Consider the following 9,381-nt stretch of genomic DNA (forward strand, 5'->3'; position numbering starts at 1 on the left):
ATTAAGTACAGGTTTCTGAAGCATCAGTCATCACTGAAGATCCACATTCTGCTGTTCTCTCTCTCTGTTAGTCACCTTACTTCTGGAGTTCTGGAAGCGGCGCCAGGCAGAACTTGAGTACAAATGGGACACGGTTGAGCAGGAAGAACAAGTCCAGCCAGAATAGGAGGCGCGGTGTCCCCACGTGGAAACAGATGAGATTACCCAGGAAAAGCGGGCGCTGTTTAGATGCACTTTAGTCTGTTTACTTCTGGGCTTGTCAGCCTTGGCTGCATGTTGGAATCACCAGGGGACCTTAAAAAATGTTGGTGCCTGGATTCCATCACTGCTAACTCGGATGGTACTTAGTGGCCAGGGGTGCATTCTGGCATAGGGAAGTTTTTAAAGCTCCTCTGGTTATTCTAATGTGCAGCCAAGTTGAAGGAGCACTGCCTGGAATGGTGTACACAGAAGAGAAGTGTGGTCCTTCATTCATAGTAACAGTAAAAAGGGGGAAAAGAAAAAGTCTGGTATAAGTGTATAAGAAAAGAGGCATTGACTTTTATCCTTTCATAACACCAATAAATAAATGCAAAATATAAATTAGCTGCTATGACATAGATGTAGGAGGAAAGACACATTGGTTTTTATAGTTGACTCCCATTTTTTCACATGTGCCTTCATTATTGCCGCCTCCTTTTCATCGTAGTCTAGGTGCCCTATTGTCTTTAACTAAGTCCCGGTCACTGCTCCCACTTCCGGTTGGGATGTGCACAAAGCAGCATGGCTCTCATCCTAAAGTCAGAGAAAGGGTAGGAGAAGCAGGGAAACATTTGTTGAGATGCCATCAGAGTTTGAGCAGTGTTTGAGCTAGGCATTTTATATAATTGGAAATGTAAATTTATTGCCGCCACTCCTGCTGCAAAATTAAAAATATAAAACTATATATCTTTGTATCAACATTCCAGAGCTATGAAAAGATGATTTTTTGAGTCATCTGTATGATTGCTTCTTTCCATCAGCTGAGATAATTTAGAGCTGATGGTACTTGCAGTCAGCAGCAGCAGGACAGTATGTTGTGAACATGAATAACTCTTGGAAAGAAAATGCTTTTACTAGGAGCATCTGAAAATGTCTCCAACTATAGATTTAATAAATTGAATCACAGATCTACAGAATGTTGGCACTGAAAAGTTCTGGAGGGAGCAGGTAAAACTCCTCTTTTTATAAATGGAAAAAAATGAGGTTCAGCTACCAATAGAAAGTGACATTTGTCTTTTACAATGTAATAAGCTTCTAATAATCCCCATTATGAATATTTCCCATTGTTTACAACTGAAGATGGGGGTCAAAGCATATGTTGGTAAAAGACTGTACATTCAGAGTTGAAAGCTGAAACTTAGACAAAATTAGATGTTCATAATGCTTTTGAGTCCTGAAAAACAAAAACGTATCATATTGGCAGCATACAAAAAATACTGAAGAAAAGTTTTTTGGTCATTTAAACTGCCAATTTTAAATTTAAAATTGCCAGCTAATAAGTTTAAATTTTCATTAGAACATGCTTGTTGAAAAATTGAAGATGAAAACTCATTTCACTTTATCGTTCTTCCTTATTTAAAAAATTGCCTAATATTTTTTTGTTTAGTTTTTTAATTGAAGCATTTTACTTTACTTGCAAAAGTATGCTCCATTGTTTAGAGAGGCCAGCGTTGTGGTAGTGAGAGCTTGGGAATGAAGATGCCTAAATTCATATTTGAACACAGCAGCTTGCTTCCTGAGTGATCTTGGACAACTTAACTTCTCTGTGCCATAGTTTCCTATAAAATAAAAATAAGAGTGTTGCTTCTTCATGACTGTGGCAATGACTGGTCGAAGTAATGTACAGAATCTACTTGGAAGACTTCCTGGCACAGAGGAAGGGCCATGTAATTAGGGACAGCTATTAGTATACTATATCTGTTTTTATAATCCAGGTAAACCTTGATTCTTACTGATTTCATCTCTTAAAAAAATTCGAAATATAAACTCTAAAATGTAAACTCTAAAACTTCATAGTTGTAGCTAATTAACACATAAAGCTCAACCAAGAAACACACAGTGGAGACCAGTTAGCTGCCGACACCTGTGAAACATTCTGTCCTGCACGGACTCTATGCTGTCACTACCGTCACTTCTGAAATCTAAGGCAAGCTCAGGAGTAGAGCTTTACAGCTTGGCCTCGTCAGGTACCCAGACCCCCAATCTCAGACCATGGCAGGGAAACAGTTTACTGTTCACATATGCATTTTCAAAAAACAGTATTAAAATGAACACTGTACGTATTTTGTTGTTTGTTTGACATCGTTAACAGAAAAGAAAAGAACAAAAAAAGGAAAAAAACCCATGCAATTACAAATAATGAGGCTATGTCTGAAAATTATTTTTTTTAAATTATATTTAGGATTTATTGACCAATTAGGAGAAAAGTCATTTCATTGATGTAATCCCTTGATTGACTTAACTTGTTTTTTTAATTAGGAAGAAGAGAGTTTTCCATTTACCACCTGGGGAAAGTTTATACATATAACCCTTTGTGCAAGTGCTCTTTTTCTGGGTAAGAACCTGCCACAGACTTTTTAAAATCTAATGTGAAATCCTGAGAAAACTGAAAAGCTGGGAACTATGAAGTCTCATAGAGAAAACTTTTTCCAGAGAACATCTGAGCCAATGCAGGGCGCCACTCTGTAGGTTCCACAGTCTCTTCTGCTCACAGTGCTTCCCCCAATTCTTTTCACCTCATTTGTTCAAATCAGATCAGTGGTTTAGGATTCTCCAGGGTCTGATTAAGAGACCAGATGGAGGCATTAAGATTTCTAAAATTTTCCAAGAGTAAATTCCAAGGTAAAATATCTAAGAATAACCTAAGAATAGGATAGTAGGAACTATCAAAAAATAAAAGTAAAAACTACTGAAAGATATAAAAGATGCTTTAATCACATGATTCTAGATTAAAAGATCATATCTCCAAAATATCAGAAGTTATAAAATTGATTTGGGGTTTATTGTGAATAAAATCATATTAGTAATATAATAATTAATAAGATAATGAGACTTTTAGTAGTTCAAGAATAACCAGATTAGAAAATAGGACATGAAGTCCAGATATGGGCTCTGATATCAATATTAATTTAATATAAGAGATGGAAGGCATTACAAATCAGGGAGATAAATAAAGGTTATTCAGTGAATGGAACACTCGTTAGCTACTTGGGGGGAAAAGAAAAGATTGAAATCATACAGTGAACCATATATTGTGATAAATTCCAGAAACACTTAAAAAGTAACACAATTAGAAAAAAACTAGAAATAAATATGGATGTTTACACAAACTCTAGGTGAACAGCAAGTTTCTGAGGAAAGTATACAAAGATTTCCATGCATCAGTAGCATCCTAATTTTAAACAAAACACCAGAGGATGTTATTTGTTTACAAATCCAACAAGGGGCTAATTCCTTCAATACATAGAGAGTTCAGATTACTTCAAAGGTAACATCAAAAAATCTCAGGAGAGTAGAAGGCAGAGAAAATGGACACACATTCACAAAGGAAAAATAGATGTCACACTCCAATGATAATTCACTCAGTGCACATCAAAATGATGTAGTTTTCCACCTCTCAAGTGACACAGCTCTGTTTATGAGGATGAAATGCCAGTGATCACCAATCCCATGCCTAGGTTACTGGATATTTTTTGTGAAGTATGGTTGATTTACAATGCTGTGTTAATTTCTGGTGTACTCCTCAAGCTTTCTTAGAAAGCAGTCTGGCAGTTGATATCAAGAGTCAAAAATATTCATATGCTTTAATCAACTAATTCAGCTTTGAAAAACTTTTAATCAGGAAGTATTTCAAAATGGCAGGGAAAATTCAGTACGGATGCAAGTCACAGACATACTTTTATATGTATATATATATATAAAATCTCAGCCAAAATATTCTTCCAAACGTTCACAAAGTAGAATAGTTTGCAGCCATGAAAAAGTGTGTCCATGAAAATATTTTATGACATGTCAAACTGTTATGCTTACAATAGGCTTGAGAATAAAATTAATATATAAAATGATTTGTAATATACAAACAATGTACCCTTCTGAAGGAATTATGTCTATAGGTAGAAGCATTTTTCTTATTTTATTTTTTATTCATTTTCAGAGTTGGAGTCCTTTCATTGTAGGTGACAAAATCAATTTCCAATGTGTTTAAACAACACCCAAAAAATGGGGATGCATGGGATTTATTGGTTCCTGTAAATGAAAACCTCAGATCTGAGGTCTGGCTTCAGTCAAGGAGAGATACTGTAGCCCAGATGATGTCAAGGGCTGGTCTTGTCCTGTCTTCATTCTGTGTCCAATGATGTCTCAGCATGCTGCTTCTAGGCACTCAGCATCCCAGATCATCCATCCAAACCAAGAGAGGTCTCTTTGGCAGCTTCCTCTCTTGATAGAGGAAGCTTATCATTCACATGGGCACAAGCACGTATCTCCTCACGTAATAGTGGCTCTTACTGGGTTATTTGCCAATTCTCCAATCATGTGCGAGGCCAATACAATGAGGGGTATTATTTGTCTTAAACCAACTGAGATCTACCTCTGGTGCTTCAGAAAGAGTGGGTTAATCGAGCTTAAATCACAGGACTAAAAACAAAAGGGAGGTTATTTATCCTAAAGCAAATTCTGGGCCCTCTTCTAAGACTGGGGACAGATCCAGGACAACAGTTCTGTCCAGTACTGAGTACTTTCAAATTTTCTTTAATGAGCAAATGTTAAAATTATGATCAGAAAAGATGATAAATAAGAAGAAACTTGAGGAAGGAGAATGGAAAGCTTTCCTGTTTCATAAGAAATATTGAACCCATTAAGTGCTTGGAAGAAAAATGGAAATGTGTCAAGTTTGTAAAAGTTCTGAAATGAATTACAATTGATTTCACAGACCATGTAGTAGACAGTGCTCTACAGTTAGTGTGTCTTTGGGCTCTTTGAGTATTTCAGTTCTTTCACTTAATAGTTGCTTCATTTGGGGCAAATTGCATCATCTCCATGTGGCTCTATTTCCTCATCTGTAAAAGAGATATAATATTACCTTCCCAACAGGGTGATTGTGAGGATTTAGAAAAATAGATGTGTGCTGAAGCAATAGTAAGCATTTAAAGAATCTTAACTATTAAGATTACTTAATACATAATTAAAAAATTATTATGCAGACTTTTTAAAAATGCATAGTATTTAAATGGCCTATATGTGCTGTACAAGAGAGGAAGGCTTAATATACCTTCTATAATACATTTTTCACAGCCTTAACTAATTTTCACATTTAATCACACACACACCAAAAAGTTATTCCTTTCACAATCATGAAGACTTACTGTGAAGAAAAGGATGATGAAAGAGAGTAGAGGAGAAAATAAAATGCTTTCTCTACAAACTGATGGCTTAAAAACTAAGAAAAACACCTTTTTAAGACTTTGGTCACCATATTCATAGCTAATACTTAGGTAGAGTTTTTCACATGCCTGTGGTTAATGTTCTAATTGTTTTCACAATTAGTAAATCATTGACTCATCACAATAGTCCTATAAATTGCTATTATTATCCCCCCATTATATGGGTGAGGAGATTGAAGCCCCTAGAAGTTTAAGAAATTTGCACAAGGCCCCACAGCTAGCATCGGAGCTGGGATCCAGATGCAGGATTGTGGCTCCAGGAGGGGCTTGTAAACACTTCCTCTGCTCTCCCTTGCAGGTGCAAGCCAGCCTCCCGCTGTTACTGTAAATAACATGATGTGGTTCACCTAGTCTTGAAATTCACATTCTTTGTAGCTTTCTCTCTGGGGCAGCCATCAGGAGCAGCCAGGGACCATGAGTACATGCTTCTGGACTATGACCAAGAAGGTAGATGGAAGGAAAACAGTTTAAAAATGGGACCTTTAATGTGCATTCTTCAGTGGGCAGAAAAATACCTGCCTAGTGAGGAACTGAAGCCTTACCAGCCACGTGCAAATTATGCTTCAGACACTCCCGTTGCCCTTGAGTCCACACAGTCAGAACTACAATGGATCAGGGACATGAATCTTGTGCAAATGCAGGGAGTAGGAGTACCTGCCATTTTAAGATCTCAAGGAGTATGAAAAGCATGTGAAGCTTTCATCAGCAGAGACCTGCTGTCACTTCCACTATTTCCCTCAGGGCATGTCCACAGCTTCACTGGTCCTATTCAGAATGAAGATGACAGCTAGCACCCGCTGACCCCTGAATCAGTGATAGGTTCTCCCTTGAAAGGAAGCATATCCCCTTCTTGGGTTACAACTAGTTCATAACCTAAGTAATTCTATAGATGTAGAAGGGATACTTTCATTGGTTCTGCTATCACAGACTTGTCTCCAAAAGAACATGCCACCAGTTACTCCATTTTCAGCCATTTAAAGATATACTTAACAGGCTTCCTTCTTTAGTGCAGTTTTAGGTTTACAGAAAAATTCACAGAAAGTGGAGTTCCCATATATTCCTTATGCCCTGCACACAGCTGCTCCTGCTGTCAGCATGTTACATTAGTGGATGCACTCATTCTTTTTGACATCCTTCATTCCTCCTCCCCTAAAATTTAACATGCCTGATATTCACGTCTCTTGTGGCATTTACATGCGATTTACATCACTTCTCAGGTTTATGTGAGGTTTACAGCACGTGCATGTTGTCTGTTTAAGCATAGATTGGGGGCAAGTTTTCTGTGTAAAAATACGATCATTAGTGAGCCTTATGCTGCTGGGCTTTTGGGTTGTCAGGTCCTGTTGACCATTGCTTCAGTTATTGGGATCATTGTCTACGGACTTTCAGTGTTCATTGTATTTTCAGCAGAACTTCCCAAGAACCTGAATGGAAGAGACCCAATCCAGAAGTACCTGACTGTGCAGGTGGGCCACGCCCATCACTGCTTCCCTCATCAGTTTTATCATCATCGTGACCCTGAACGCCATATATGAGAAAGTGGCAATCAAGATGACTGAGTCTGTTAAGCTCCTTCTGCAGCTGAGGTCATTTCTACACCAGTTTTAGAACCAGGTCAAAACAGAGACTTTATCTTTTAGGCACTTCAATTCCAGTACATTACAGTCTTTAGAAAACTTCAAGTGTAAACGTATTTTCTCTAGCCTATATGAGAAGTGAATTAGCTGCAGCTTTGCATTAGTAAAAGGGACAAAGAAAGCTTTAGAATGTCCAAGCTCTGTGTAAATATGTCAGTGCTTAATAATAATTTCAATTACATTAGATCATGTACCCTATTGTTGAAAGTAAATAGTCTCTTTATTGCAAATAAGTGGAAGATGGTCGTGGTTCCAGTGGCAGATTTGCTTGTGCGTTACGGAGAGGGCAAGTAATCACAATGTTATGTGTCCTCCCCCCATGCTGTTCCTGTTAGCGTAGCTCCATTCTCATCAGCTGTGGCTTCTATAACAAATGTTTCTTCTCTCTGGCTTGTATCCCAGCCAGCGGCTTAGCGGCCCTAGTTAACTGCTTCCCACACAATGCATGTGGCTGGGTCGTTCTCCCAGTTGTCTGCTCAGTGGTCATCTTCTGAAAACACTAAGACCAATTCAAATTTTGAACTAGGAGGATGTTTTATGTTCCCCAAATGCTTCTAGCAAGTTGCCCCGTGTTTTGTTTGTTTTCTTCAATAGTCCTACCTTCCTGCCGTTCAGGGAGACAAGAGAATTTCATTTAGCAGGATGTTTAGAAGTAGCTTTCTTTCAACTTACACCTGACAGAGGACAGTTCTTGCCCATTGGATACTGTTGTGCTTATAAATTTTAAGGAACAGGTGACTTTGTTTTTTTTTTTGCCTTGTGTGATATTGCATTCATAGTGGGAGAAACTCTTACAACAGTGTGTACAGTTGGAATTAACATAGTAGCTATGTTAAGGAATTCAAAACAGCTTATATGAAAAAAGTGTGAATTGTGTATATATAATATACATATTTAGCGTGTTAACTCATGTGTCCGTGGCTTTGATTATGGTCTCAAAGCTGTTCACAGTTTTACAGACTTAACTTTTCTTATTCTAGCTGCAGAGATCCCAAGGACCAGACTGACTGTGGGAACAACCTAGCCATGAAGGTGTTCTTCTTCCAGTTTTTCAACTACTACTCCTCGTGTTTCTATATCACATTCTTTAAGGGCAGATTTGTGACTTATCCTGGAGATCTGGTGTATTGGCTGTGAAAATACAGAAATGAAGACGTGTGAATACAGCTTTGTGTTCGGACAGTCTAACCTGTTTCATGTTTTCTCTTAGTTGCCCAATGAAGAGTGTCTTTACTCTCTGTTCCTTAGATTTTTTTAGGCATAAAATAATGACTTTATTTCATGTTAGAGCTATCTAAAATTTAAATGAGATTTTCTTTCTAATATTCCAGTGTGACCCAGGTGGCTGTCTCCTTGAACTGATGATGCAGCTGACAATAATCATGGGAGGACAGTCCATCTGGAATAACATACAAGAGGTGTTACTTCCGTGAGTACTAAGTCATGTGATCTTGGGGTGAGAACGGCCCACCCATCCAAGTAATTTTCCTGCATGCCCATCTCTAAAACAGGGGAGACTCTCTGCTTATTAAAGCTCTCCAGATAAGATGATCCAGCCAACAGTGTAAACATACCTCCTGTTTAATAATTATGTTTAAATATCTTCCTTTTTATGTTTAAATTAAATCCTCAAGTGCTATAGTTTCTGCTTATTAGCCCATCACTGGGGACTGACTGATCAGAGCCCGTTGAGAGATGGCCCTTTTTGGGGCCGTGAACTAAGTTTTCCCACAACTTCCTGCAACTTTCTCCTCCTTTTATACATGCATTTAAAAATCCATAACAGGAATTTGTTGAGTGCCTAGTATGTGTTAGTCACTGTATTAAATGTTGTACATATATGTGTGTGTGTGTGTACAATTTAATCACCCAAACAATCCTTATTCTTATCTTCCTTTTCAAATGAAGATCCTGTGGCTTAAAGAGGGTAAATGATTTGCCCAAGTTCTCATTGCCAATAAGAGACCACTGTGGGACTCAGATGTAAGACCCTATCTCACGGAATTCATGTTCTTCTAAGAACAGAGACTCTCTTGGTGTCCTAAGGCACAGGGCTACATAATGTTTTAAGAGACTCTTGTCTAAAATAATAACTACAGAGGTTTTGACTTACTGTTCTCTTCCTAAAAATGAGAAAAGCAGATGTTAGCAAAGGTCACACTGTCCTTTGGATTTTCACATAAACCCAATCCCATATCAAAGTGGACAGTCCAGTGTTATCTGCAATTTCTGAACATTTCAAGGAGCTTAGTGTATTTGCTTTCTGTTGTAACAAGTATCCC

General features: G+C 37.9%; 1 long non-coding RNA gene across 1 annotated transcript in view; it reads left to right on the forward strand.

Moving 5' to 3' along the window:
• The window catches only part of LOC141573855 (uncharacterized), a 33,387-nt gene extending 24,313 nt beyond the window's left edge, over positions 1 to 9,074 (forward strand). Inside the window, exon 3 of the long non-coding RNA XR_012500183.1 lies at positions 8,431 to 9,074. This is a non-coding gene — a long non-coding RNA (uncharacterized LOC141573855). The remainder of the gene's footprint in view (positions 1 to 8,430) is intronic.
• The last annotated feature ends 307 nt before the right edge of the window (positions 9,075 to 9,381 follow it).

The sequence above is a fragment of the Camelus bactrianus genome, chromosome 18 (assembly GCF_048773025.1).
Source record: "Camelus bactrianus isolate YW-2024 breed Bactrian camel chromosome 18, ASM4877302v1, whole genome shotgun sequence".
Lineage (NCBI taxonomy): Eukaryota > Metazoa > Chordata > Mammalia > Artiodactyla > Camelidae > Camelus > Camelus bactrianus.